Below are 13,916 nucleotides of genomic sequence, written 5' to 3'. Positions count from 1 at the left end.
TAGGAGACTCCTAACAAAGGAGAAAATCTTCCACTTGTCCTTTTTTCTTCCTCCTGAGAATTGCACAGAAAGGATGCTGTTGGGGGTCATTTTCTTCCCTGCTTGCTTGCAAAGCTCCAGTGAATGGCCGGGGCAAAAGTTCCCCTTGTTCTTCAGCGTTCAGCGTGTTTCCGAAATGGCTGGATAATGTTTGGAGCTGGTTAACCGGGACGGAGAGACCATGGGCCTGTGTCCCTTTTGTTGTGTTTCATTTTTCTTTAAAAACGCTGGGGCTCTTAAAGTTATTATTGGATCCTTCCAAGTGCTTGTTTAGTGACACACCGTCCTGTTTCTGGAGGGGGAAGATGCCAAGATGACAGAACCATTTAGGTTTCCCCCAGAATGGGGCAGACGGATACGTTTCCAATCTTGGATTGCTCTGTCTTGTAATCAGCCACAATGCGGGCGGACAGGCAAGCAAGAGTTCTGTGATACCTCCCAGGCTGGCTATTTTGTTTTAGCATTAGCTTTCTTTGGATCGCCACTGCTGGGGCAAATCGAGTACCTGTTTCCTCGGGCACAGCCCAGCTTTCAAATACTGTGAGCAAAATGGTGATGGGGATATTTGCAGAGGGATGGATCTACGTACTGTAAAGTTCCTTTCACAGAAGAGGGACCCATAAAGCTGCTTTTGACTGAATCAGAGCATGGGCCTGTCAAAGGAGGTTGAGAGGGGACATGATAGCCCTCTTTAAGTATTTGAAAGGTTGTCACTTGGAGGAGGGCAGGATGCTGTTTCTGTTGGCTGCAGAGGAGAGGACATGCAGTAATGGGTTTAAACTTCAAGTACAACGATATAGGCTAGATATCAGGAAAACGTTTTCACAGTCAGAGTAGTTCAGCAGTGGAATAGGCTGCCTAAGGAGGTGGTGAGCTCCCCCTCACTGGCAGTCTTCAAGCAAAGGTTGGATACACACTTTTCTTGGATGCTTTAGGATGCTTTGGGCTGATCCTGCGTTGAGCAGGGGGTTGGACTAGATGGCCTGTATGGCCCCTTCCAACTCTATGATTCTATGATTCTAAGTCAATATTGTGTACTCAGACAAGTAGAGTGGGAGCAGCCCCTGGGGGCTGTTGGGTCCAGGTTTGCAAGAAAATCTCACTGAAACATTACAGGTACAAACTGGGACACCACCCTTCCATGTTTCAAGAGTTCATCTGACTTCTGCTCTTAGTTGTTCTTAGTTGTTGTGAGTAGGCCTTTCAGTGCAGGATGTAGACCACGGGTAGTCAAACTGTGGCCCGCCAGATGTCCATGGACTACAAATCCTATGAGCCCCTGCCAGCGAACGCTGGCAGGGGCTCATGGGGGTTGTAGTCCATGGACATCTGGAGGGCCGCAGTTTGACTACCCCTGATGTAGACAAATGATATGGAACTTTGGAGAGGTGGAAGAAGATTGTAATCTGTTTTGTTGTAAGCTGTTTTGTCCTGGCCTCTGTAGGCCTGGCGGAAGAGTGTTGTTTTATAGGAGCTCTGGAATGTCACTAGTTCCGTCAGGGCCCTGGTGTCAGTTGGTAGCTCATTCCACCAGGCGGGAGCGAGGGCCGAAAAAGCTCAGGCGCTCCTCGAGGCTAGACAGATTTATTTGCAATGCAGCTCCAAGCCACCTATAGAATGTGCACCACTTTTAAAATTGCAATCTAATAAAAGCGCTTAACAGCAGATAAATACTTTTAAAAAAGCAAACATTTAAAAAAGAATTAAACTAAAAACATATCAGGATTAATATGGTACCTAAGGCATGACAGATTTCCAATAATAAGCTTTTGACGCAATTTTGCATGTTATAGCACAATATTCGTCTACCTGTTTGAAAACCTCAGTGTTTCCTCCAGAAAGGAGACTCTTTCCCCCTTCCTCACAGTCCCTGGGGCAAGAAGGGGTGTGGGAGGCTAGTTGCTGGGCCCAGGGATCACCAATCCATTTGTGTGCGCAGATCGTACAGCTCTCTGGGGACATACATGGGCTCACAAGGTCCAGACCTGACGTTTCTGTTTCTCTAGCTGGCAAAAGGGTCCAGCGATTTGTTTTCCCTCCCTCCTCTTTTGTTTCTGACTGAGCTTCCTGCGGTCTCATCTTGAAGCGGTGTGGCACCTTTGGGAATTTCTGACTGCTGTCAGAATCCCCTCCAGGGAGTGCAGATTGATGCTCAAAAGCCAAGGAGAAGATTGTTTCAGGAGATCAAAAGCGAAATGATGCTTTGAGTGCCGGGGAATATATATCGTTCTAGGACCCACAAACCCGTGGGACAGAATTTTCATCTCCAATGAATTTGTTGAAGCGTCAGCGGCACTTAAGGGCAAAAGAGATGCATTGCAGAGGAATGGCCTCTTGCAGAAGGTAAATAAGACGACACCTTCCTCGTCTTCTCTAAATCTTGAGGAAAGGCATGTTTTACAAGCTTTTCCTGAATGCATGTCTTTTGTGGTGGGGAAGTGGATAATGCCATCAAGTGATAGCTGATTTATGGGGATCGCATAGAGCTGGGGTAGTCAACCTGTGGTCCTCCAGATGTTCATGGACTACAATTCCCATGAGCCCCTGCCAGCGGTTGAGGATCCCTGCTATAGAGATTCCAAGGCAAGAGATGCTTCAAGGCAGTGTTCAATTACCTGCCACTGCATCACCACCCTGGAATTCCTTGGTGGTCTCCCATCTGAGGCCTGACCTTGGATAGCTTCCGAGATCTGACAAGGTCAGGCTAGCCTGGGTCATCCAGGGCAGGGTTTCTTTTACGGTGGGCTTTCTCTACCTCAAGATGGAATGCTCTGGACAGGCAGCTAAGCTACTTAGGGCTTGAGTGATGCAGGGGAACAGCTGCAAGCAAGCCAACAGAATGGCCTTGGGTATCAGATCCTGATTGGAGTATTGTTCTACGCGAGAGCCAGCTTGGTGTAGTGGCTGAGAGTGGCAACCTCTAATCTGGGGAACTGGGTTCGATTCCCTATTCCTCCTCTACATGCAGCCAGCTGGGTGATCCTGGGCCAGCCCCAGTTCTCTTAGAGTTCTCTCAGCCTCACCTTGGTTGGTCATTGTGTGAGACAGGATGCTGGACTAAATGGACCACTGGTTGGATCCAGCAGGGCTCTTCTTAGGTTCTCATCACCTTGACTTCTTGGCCCTCTTGTTGGTCTTCCAGAGGATCTGGTTGGCCACTGTGTGAGACAGGATGCTGGATGAGGTGGACCACTGGTCTGATTCAGCAGGGCTCTTCTTAGGTTCTTACCAAGAGAAGTCCTTGGTAAGGGCTCTTCTTAGGCTCTCACCAGGGGATGGCCTTGGGCTCTATATCCTGTTGGTTGATCTTCAGAGGAACTAATTGGCCATTGTGCGAGACTAGGTAGACCTCTGGTCTGGTCCAGCAGTGCTCACGATACATATTTACATTCTTGCGTTCTTAGTTTGAGGAAGAGTGCTTGCACTCGAAAGCTCACGCCTTGACTAAATCTTTGTGGGTCTTAAAGGTGCTGCTGGACTCTGATTTTGTTGTGCTGCTTCAGACCAACCCGGCTACCAATCTGAATACATTCTTAAGGTTATACTCTAAGAGTCTAGCTTTCCCCCTATCATTATTTCCCCTTCTCTTAGCAACTTCCAAGGCATCTGCATAGAGACCTGCCTAATACTGCTGAGCCAGAGATGAGGGAAACTGTTGTGGACTGTCACCAACATTTGGTAAATATAATTAATGAACAATGGCTGGGAGACGTCAGACCTAGAAGCAGCTGTACAAACGAGGACTTGAAAATCCATTTCCCTCTGAAGCCTGTAATTAGCCAAGAAAGGTTGACATTTCATTTCACAAGAGCAATTACTGCAAAACACAGGAATGCTAGACTGCCAGGTTGCCCATCAATAACGGCACGCTTTCAAATACATGATACCGCGGCGACCCCTGGGGAATTTAGATAGCCCTGCCCATCTTCGCCCCTACACTTGATTAAATTAGTGTATCATGAAGTACCAATCTTCAGTAACAACTTATGGGAATGATGCCAATATCGGTTACCAAGGACTGTCAACCACAGAGATTTAAAAATCAAAGGGTGACATAAAAAGGAATTTGGGGGGAATCTCCACTCTCTGGCTTTGACAACCAGCAATAAGAGGCACTCCAGTTCCACCTAGAGAGAGTGGGTGCTATTTTTAAGGGTGGGTGAACCTCCTTGAGTCAAATTGCAAACTGCGCTCTTGAACACATGCAGGAGGAGGGGGGGAATCATTGTGTCGAGCATGTATATTTCGGCCTGACGTTTTCTTATGGTGGACCTCATTTAACAATCTTTTAGTTAGTGATGCCATGCACACTATAAACACGTGACTTCCAGGGGCGTGGCAGGGAGGCGTGGCCAGCTGGCCACTTCTGGCGTTACTTGAAGCCTGAAGAATAGTTCAGAGGTTCTCTCAGGGATATATAAGGCAAGGAACATCGAGTATAGCTTAGTCCAGGGGTAGTCAAACTGCGGCCCTCCAGATGTCCATGGACTACAATTCCCAGGAGCCCCTGCCAGCGAATGCTGGCAGGGGCTCCTGGGAATTGTAGTCCATGGACATCTGGAGGGCCGCAGTTTGACTACCCCTGGCTTAGTCCTTTTTTAGTCTAGTCTTAAAAGGGCTGAGGCCAAAAAAAAAGGTTGAGAATGGCTGCTATATGGCATGCAGATAACCAGCCCATGACCCCTGATTGCCTGGAAATTTTAAGGCGAAGACGAAGAAGAAGCTGGCACTGTGGGAAAAACAGCAACTTTAAAGAGACATGGGGGAAGAAGTAATAGTAGGTATTTCCTGCCCTGATTTGGATAGTCCAAGTTAGCCTGATCTCAACAGACCTCAGAAGCTAAGCAGAGTCAGCCCTGGTTAATATTTGGATGAGAGACCACCAAGGAAATCCAGGGCTGCAATGTAGAGACCTGTAAATCCCAAGGGTGGAAGTGTTTTCTTGGTTGGGGAAATAGAAACCCACAAATCATCACCACATCTAAGATGAAGACTATGCCAATAGGACAGGGGTAGTCAACCTGTGGTCCTCCAGATGTTCATACACTACACGAATTGCAGTCCATGAACATCTGGAGGACCACAGGTTGCTGGCAGGGGCTCATGGGAACTGTAGTCCACAAACATCTGGAGGACCACAGGTTAACTACTCCTGCAGTAGGACATTCAGCATGATGCCATTGGTCAGATTGCGTCTGAAGTAACATCTCAGGGACGTCTCAGGGATGGGGCTCTAAGTGCAGGAAAGTTTGCCAGTTAAAGCAACTGAGATTGTTCATGAGTTCAAAAAGGAAACCAAAAGCCCAGACAGAATTCTGTGACCTTTTTAATGCCCGCTGCCTTGTCAATCCCCAAATTGCTCAAAATGGGGGGGGGGGGGGGGAGGAATACTTTCTGTGGAAAGAGTTAAGCGTCTTTAGTCTTAAGCGTCTTTAGTCTTTACCAGCCCAAGGAGTGACGATGACAAAGCATTGATGGGTAAATGTGAGCTTTAACACCCATACAATTCATTTTAACACCAAAACACGGCCTTAAAAATTTAATAAAAAAGCCCTCATCTCAATTATAAAAGCTATTTTCCAAGCTCGGTAAATCTCATAATTGTCACTTTTATGTAAGTGACAATCAGTCACTTTAACAGTCTTTGCAGCTGATAAATATACCAGACCTTCCCAAGGCAATGGGGGAAGAGAACTCACAAATTACCCTTCTTTTTATTTCCCTGTAGGGTGAGGAATTTTTTTTTTATCACATCTGAAGTGTGACAGATCTCTTGGGGTGCCAGTTTGACCCCAGAGAATTGATCTCATTGTAGGTCAATGACCCTTAGAAGAAATAGAATTAATTGTGCAAAACACGAGTTCTTCCAAAATAAATGATGTGAAATTTTGCATATTTGGTTAATCTGCATAATTTCTCTGAGTGGCATAATTCTTCCAGGATTTAGATTAATATGCCAGAGAACACATGGGGGTAGACTCTGGCCTTTCATAGCAAGCCGCTGATTGTAATTTCAAAATTTAAAGATCTATTAGCTAAGACCTACCAAAGGTTTATTCCTCAGCTGATTAACATTGCTTATATTTATTTACTTGTTTATTTAATTGACTTTAAACATTTGTATGGCACCTTTCTACCCAGTTTATGGTCTCACACATTTGTCTCTAGAGAAAAAGAGCAATGTTTTGGGATCTGTGACCCACGACACAGTGCGATCTTGAACTGAATTTGTGTGACTGAAGAGTCTAGCCATTTATAGACTGCTGAGATTTATTTTATTCATGTATTTATTTTAGATTTTTATACTGCCCTTCCACATGGCTCTGAGCGGTATAAGATGGCAATACTCATAATGCAGTAAAACTTTAAGTTATATTTGTACATTTAGGGAACTGACTTGAAATGATTAAAGGGATAGCAGTTCAATTTATTTATTTGTTTTTATTTTTAGGCTGCTTTCCCAGCCAAAAGAGGGTTCCCAATGCGGTGAAGTTGTATTACTCAGTATCTGACTGAGCAGACAGGGCCATCTAGTCAAATTCATTCATTCATTCATTCATTCTTAGATTTATATTCAATTCTATCTTGAATCTAATCCAGTCTTCACATTCTGGTTTGTTCTGCTTGAGCCATAGAACCAGAGATCTTTTACTTGGTGTAAAGAAAATAAATGAATTGAAATCAGGATTTCCTTAAGCGTTCTTTTTCAGAGTTGATACTTTTGTGTGTGTGTGTGTGTGTGTGTGTGTGATATAAAATCCCCTTTAAGAATTCATGTTATTAATTCTCTTACACCATTTCTGCACAAGAACAAACCCTCCTGTCAGCATTCTTAAAGAATCAAACAATGCAAAATTTTCCAAACAGAATTTTCTCTCCCTGGGAGTAATCTGAATTACATACCTTCTTACCCTGCAGTTTCCAAATCTTCTTTTACAGCGGTTTCTTCCTCTCTGGATCTTAACATACAGTTTTCTTTGCAGAAATCCAAAATTTGAATTTGGTTTCCTAACACACTGCCATTTTCTGTCATTACTGATTGGGTTCACCCACTTATTACCCTCCTGCTCCCACCCAAGTTGTCTCTGAGACACAGGGAGGGTTGGATTGAAATTCAAGAAAAAATTCCCTGAAATAAATGCCCCTTTGAGGAAGGGGTGCCATAAAGTCAGAGCAGGAGTTGGGGATTCAATTCACTAGGAAAAGGCAGCAACACTGAGGGACATAAAAGGTCTTAATGGCTGATTCCGCATGGGCGGAAGAGGCCGAGGGGGCAGTCATATGGAAGCCGGGCCTGCTGTGGATCGGGCCCTCAGTTGGCCTGGGCTTAGGAAACATGGATTCTTCCAACAGGCCTTTGCGGACTGGGAAGAGCTGGGCTTACAGTGGCCCAGAAGGGACAAGAAATGCCCCAATCAGCATCACAGTGCTTAGCTATGCTGCAGGGTCTAATGGGGCATTTGTTTGAATTTTGCAAAATAAACTCCTTCCACTGTCCACCCGCATGGTGGAACTATTCCGCCACTGACATCTTTCCCAGACAATCTGGTGCTGAAATGTGTCCCCCATGGGGCCTCAGCATGCTGCTGAGCATATCGCTCCATAGCAATGCGCCAGGGGCAGCCCGGAGTGGGATCGGCCAATTACAACCTCAGGAAGCACAGCAGAAATTGCAGTCAGGAAACCCATTAACAATGGTCACAAATAACTTTATCAAAGAGTGGATATTTGGAAAGAGTAGTACAAATAGCTCCAAAGTAGGGCTATGAGAAGAAATAACCCCAAAGAGAGTTGGAACTGTATCCCAGTGATTTGTTATTTGAAATACTTGAGCTGAATGTGTTACTGGAAGTCAAGCTAGTCATACTAGGAAATCAATTTTGATAGTTGTTTCCTTTGGCAGAGCTAGCTAGGCTCTTGGCATTCATGAGTACTGGAAAAGAGTGAAGATTTGTACAGTAGAAAGGATTTTCTTTTTGAGGCGGTAATTTCTGGTTTTACACCGGAATCAAAAGTGGAGAAATTCTCCACAGATTCAACCTCTATTTTGCAGTTCCTTGTGAATTCCCGGGTTGTTATGCAGAAGTGTTAATATAGCATAAAGTCATATTTTTCAGTAGGCAACAATGTAGGCATTGAGAACATAATTACACAGTTAAGGGCTTGTAAACACTTGCTATTCTTTACTGCACTGTTGGCATTATTTTACGATTGCAAACAGAGAAAAGAGAGGTACCCCACAGAGAAAGAGCTTGCCTAATTAATGGAACTAAAAGCCTTTGAAGAGACTATTCCTCTGGGAAGAGGCCATTTTGTGTGCTTCATCAACGTTTACAAAAGAGAAATTCGAGTTTGTGTTTTGTGCAAAGAGGACTTGTTAAGATGGCTTGTTAAGGCAAGCCAAAAAAAAAAAAAGTGGTGGGGGAGCCCTCTTAAAAGTTCAAATTCCAACCAAGTGAACAAACAAGTAGAACAGAATTTTCCCCAAGCCCTCTGAGATTAAGTCATGAATGGGGTTGTGAAGGAATGGATTTACAAACCCTTCCTGGTTTCTTCTGGTTGGTAGAAAAACTCTGCAGCGGTACCACCTCTAACCCTCACTCCCCTGTGTAATCTGGGTTTGCAGGCAGGAGACTTCCCTTGCTTGGAGGGGGCATTGCTAGAGTTGTCAGCTTTCCGCAGGGCCTGCAAGATGGAGCTCTTTACGCCAGGGTGGAGTCTTGGTGTTACCATTGGAGGCTCTCCCCAAAGGCATGACTAGATCTGGTTTCTCACTCCCAGCAGGAAAGAACATGATCAGGCTGAATGCGGGGGGGGGGGGGGACTGGGTGATTAGAATTCTCTTTGCAATTGATCACCATCTGCTTAATTGTCTGCAAGGGTGTTTTTATGGCCTTTTATGGTATTTTACAGTATTCTGTTATGTTGTAAACTGCTGCAAGACCTCTAGAGAGCGGCAGCGTAACAATAAATGAACGAACAAATGAACAAACAAATGAACAAACAAATGAACGAATTCTGGGTCATTTATGCCTTCGATTTTGTTGGACCTTCCTGGCAACTACTGACTTTTATTTGCCAGGCATGAGCAAGTCACTTCAGTTCCCATGTCTCTCCAGCTAGTTACTTCTTCAATATTTGCAGTTACTGACTCTAAATGTACTGTATTTGTATCTCCTCTGTGACTCATTTGCCTTGAAAACTCTACAGAGTTGCGGTAGGGTGGCTGGGAATTGCCGATGCTTTCCACCCCCACCTCTGCCAAACAGGTAATTGGATAGTGCAGAATCTCACACTGTTCCGCAGCCATCAGTACTGGGGAAGATTAAAAAGCCATAGGTGTTGCTCCCTGATGCATATTTTTGGCCCAGATTCAATAGCATACCGTTTCTAAATGACCAGCACCATGTGCAGCACATGGCTAGGGCATTCCCTTCCTCCCATAGACAGAAAGACTCGGAAGAAGAATGATCTCTGAAACTAGAAGGGAATCCAGTGGAGAGCTCCGCTTCTCTGGGCCAGTTCGTGTAATTATACCCCCTTGATTGATGTGGCTAAGGAACCCAGCACACGTCAAATGCTATCAGCAAGTGGGTTACCCACACAAGCCAGATACACGCACTCTGTTGTGGAGCGATGGTCCCAAGGATTTAGGCTGGCAAATGATTTAGTATTAGAAGTAAATCCAGGGACACGGCAATCTGTTAGCAGGCAATTAAGAGGCAGGGAAAGAAGCAAAGGTTAAATGTTTACAGCCAAGGGTGGAAAAGGAAGAGAGATATCATATGGGGAGATTTAAAAAGAAAGAAAGAAAGTGAGTCTCAGACCAATCAAGGCTGATAGGAAGATCGCTCAGTTGAACTGGCATGGAAAGTTCTTTCAGCCCCCTGCCTGCTAGCTCTTGGGGTTATCACCTACTCTTCATACCTGCCATTCCCGTCACTTGTGGTTGTGGTTTTTTTTTTTTTAATTTATTTTGCTGGAAGGTGGGATTGCCTTCCACACAAACTCACCTTCCTGTAAAATAAAACGAAACAGCCCTGCCCTGCCCTGTGGCACCATGACGCACTGCAAAGCTGTCCTGGGCTGTTTTTGCTTCTGGCAGAGTAGATGACCCAGGAGGTCCCTTCCAACTCTACTATTCTAGGTCTCTGTAGGGCAGGGAGGAGCTGGGCATGGAAGTCCTGTCTCTTCCTGTCCAGATGGGCCTGCTGCAGGGCAGGCCCCATTGGCCCCCATAGCATTGAAAGGGAACACGGATTCTTCTGTGTGGGGTTTAGCACAGGGCTTCTAAAGCCCAGTTTGCGCCAAGCTCGTGAGGGAGGCAGCCTGGCAGCGATGTCATATGAACATAGGGATTAGTCCTGGGTCCATACGGATGCCTCCCTGGCCTTTTCTGCCTGTGCGGAATCAGCCTCAGACTGGAAACTCTGTCAGTAGAGTGAAAGCATCTCTGATATCAGACTTTGCAAAGAACCCAGATGCCAACTTTGCTACCATGCACACCCAGACAAGACAATCACTGGATCTAACAACATCAACTACACCTTCTTTGGCTTATTCACATGCTCATCTTCTAACACGGTATGGCATTAAATGCAAAGGACAAAGAATAAATGGATACAAATCTAACGGGAATCACCAGACTGAGGAACCCTTTGGGAGAACCTGCCAACCTTCCTAGACATTAAATGGGTGACCTCAAAGTAGCTGTTTTATTACAAAGGAGGTACAAGAGCAGAGTAGAAAGGGAAATTGCTGAGTTGCAAGTTATTACAACACTCAGAATAATGGAATCCTCAGGACTCAATAGGGATATTGGTTTCTTTTCCTACTACATATGCTAAGCTCATTTAGCCCTTACATCTGCAGTTTCAGCAATCTCCTAGAAGGGCCATAAGTCCTCTTTATTTTATTTTTATCTCTTAGATGGAATAATATATTTGAATAGTAGATTTTAATGAACAGTATAATGTAACGTAATTTGGAGTGATAAATTGGTCCGGGAACTGGAGAGGATGCTGTACAGATGTTGAGGTTAGCTGTGTGCAGCACAAGGGCAGATTCTCAGCAAATTGCTCTCAGCATTCCACAGTTACATCTGCCCCAAACTCCCCCATTTTGACATAATTATTTCCCTCACTATGTTTTCCCCTGGAACTGAACTCAAACCAATGGTAATTCTGTAAACTCAGCTTGTTATCCTTATTGGATTCTGGAATCTGTTAAACATTCTCATTATGCCACATGTTAATTTACTGCTTACATTTTACCTATGAGTATGGAGTGGTAGCTCCCATTTCATTGTATCTGAGGAAGTGTGTGTACACATGGAAGGTTATACCTTGAATGATACTTTATTGGTCTTAAAGATGCCCCTGGATCCAAACATTGTTCCATCTTGCATAGCTTGCCTCTCTGACCTCCTCAGGCAGGCCATTCCATAAGGTGGGGGCCACAACAGAGAAGGCACATGCATTTGTTGATTTTGCTGGGATAGGCAAGTTCTGTAGAGTGCCAGATTGACGAAAATCCTACAGGGGGCATCAGAGGAGACGTGTATTTAGCATATTCAGACTAGGAACTTCCTGGTATGTTTCAAATAATATTCTGTGTCCTGATTGGCTGAACTGGAGACTTCCTGTGAGCATACCTCCTCCCTGTTTGCCTCCAGTGGAAGAACATCTGTTAGGGCTCGCTCCTCTCTCTTTGCAAAGTCGTTTCTTGCCTGAATAAAACTATTTATTCTTTCATTCCTTTCTGATCGCACCCTGGTATCGATTTCAATTAAAATGCAAAGGGAAGAGATGGAGGCCAATCAGCACCCAGCGGCGCTGCAATGCAAGCCCGACCCCACGGTCTCTCCAAGTCTATCAAGGGGCGGAAGATGGATGCATACAACCAAGCTCCTCTTCATTGCTTTGGCAACCCGATGAGGCTCCAATCTATCCCTCCCATAACCCCTTCAATTAACCCACGTGGCTCAACTCTCCGCTGCGATACCTGGCTCAGACAGCTGTGCCCCAGTCGCTCTGCTGGCTCCCGACAAGGAGAATGTACCCTTCCAGCGTTTGGCGGTGAAAAGGAGGCGCATGGGGTTTTTTTTTTGTGAAATGTGCCAAGGATTCTTAGCATGCTAGCCAGCAAACATGGCTGGCACAAACTGTTGGCCAGGGCGGGTGTGTGTGTGTGTGTGATGCATCAAGGGCAGAGCCATAGGCGGGTGTCATGTATGTGGGTTAACAGAGGCGGGGAGCAGGAGTTCTAGCACTAACTTCAGGGATGCACAATTGCCTTTGGTCAGCACACAGGGCTATATGATGGCGTGCTTTCTCTGTATAGAACAGGGGTAGTCAACCTGTGGTCCTCCAGATGTCCATGGACTACAATTCCCATGAGCCCCTGCCAGCGTTTGCTGGCAGGGGCTCATGGGAATTGTAGTCCATGGACATCTGGAGGACCACAGGTTGACTACCCCTGGTATAGAAGCAAAAGCTATTTGATTACAGTAGTAAGATTTCTTATTTACGCTGTTTTGTACCTCACACGGACTCATTTTTGTTTAGCCCTCAGATGACAGCAGGAGGTCTTCAGGGATGACAGCGGATCTCCAGGCAACACTGATCCCTTCGAGGGAGGCCAGCCTCCAAGCGGGATTGGGTGATTTCCTGGAATCGCAGCTCATCGCTGGATTAGAGAGATCAGTTCTCAGGTTGCTTTGGAGGGGGGACTCAGTGGTGTATCCCTTTGAGATCTCTTCTCTCCCCCGAACCTGCCCTGCCAAGATTCCAATCCCACATTTCCAGGAATTCCCCAACTAAAGCTGGTAGTTCTTATTTCTGTAGTCCAGAGATCGGTTGTAACTCTCGGAGAACCCCAGGATCCAACTGGATAATGTTGCCACCTCTGGGTTTGGGAAATTGGAGATTTAGGGTAGGAAACAAAGAACAAGGAGGGGAGAAATGTATCCAAGAACAGAAAACAAAAGACCTAACTGGAATAGTTAAGACTTAAAAGATCGAATGTCTGTGTAAGCTAGACACCAAGTTATAAATAAAAAATATGTGAATGTTTATTTTGTACAACTTAATTCTTTGTAAGATTAAACACACACACACAAAGCCCGTAGGCCATTGTTGAAAAGCTAACCTGTGCACTGTACAGTCCTAGGTCTTAGAGTACAATGTCATAGAATCCACCCTACAAATCAGCCAATTTCTCCTTCTGTAATCTGGAGCTCAGTTAAAATTCCAGGAGGTCTCCAGGTAGGACCCGGAGGTTAGCAACCAAACATTGGACACTGGCAGCTGCCGGTGAAGATCTCATGTGATTTGGACTTGATCCCTGAACAGCACAAGGCCAGCCCGGCCTTATTTACTCTGCCTTGTCAAATTTGACAAAACAGACACACAAGTTCCAACTGGGAGTTTTCGCCAAATAACTTTAAAAAAATGTTTAGAAGGATTGTTGTTGTTATTCAGGTTATATTTAACAACGAAGAGACAGAACCAGGCAGTCTTGCTCACAGCAGTGTCTCCTGTTTTTCCTCCATCTGACAGATTTTGTTGTGGTGGAGGAAATAATGCGGCGAGAATAAAGTTGTCAGAACAGATCTGCTCCCTTCTTCTAACAGGCCCCTCCCCTGCCCATGGCACACATGCTCCGAGCCAATATTTTTGCAATTTCATTTTAAATCGTCAGTATTCTGGGGCGGGGAGGGTTTGTGGCCACTCGTCTGCATTCTGTTGTCCCCAAAGATGTACCAGTTACAGCTTTACCTGGTAGGGTTTACAGATTTTAAGGGCTTTTCTGCACGCAGTAAATATAGTGAAATGCTTACCTAATGTAGGCGTTATATTCCAGCCGCTCTGCATGAC

At 45.3% G+C, this 13,916-nt stretch overlaps 1 long non-coding RNA gene across 1 annotated transcript in view; it reads left to right on the top strand.

Moving 5' to 3' along the window:
• LOC143844141 (uncharacterized) overlaps positions 1–13,112 on the top strand; it is a 48,658-nt gene extending 35,546 nt beyond the window's left edge. The window contains exon 3 of the long non-coding RNA XR_013233827.1: positions 12,606–13,112. This is a non-coding gene — a long non-coding RNA (uncharacterized LOC143844141). The remainder of the gene's footprint in view (positions 1–12,605) is intronic.
• Positions 13,113–13,916: the final 804 nt, after the last annotated feature.

Source organism: Paroedura picta, chromosome 9, assembly GCF_049243985.1.
Source record: "Paroedura picta isolate Pp20150507F chromosome 9, Ppicta_v3.0, whole genome shotgun sequence".
NCBI lineage: Eukaryota > Metazoa > Chordata > Lepidosauria > Squamata > Gekkonidae > Paroedura > Paroedura picta.
The sequence above is the reverse complement of the archived record's forward strand: the minus strand, read 5'-3'. Positions and strand labels throughout refer to the sequence as shown.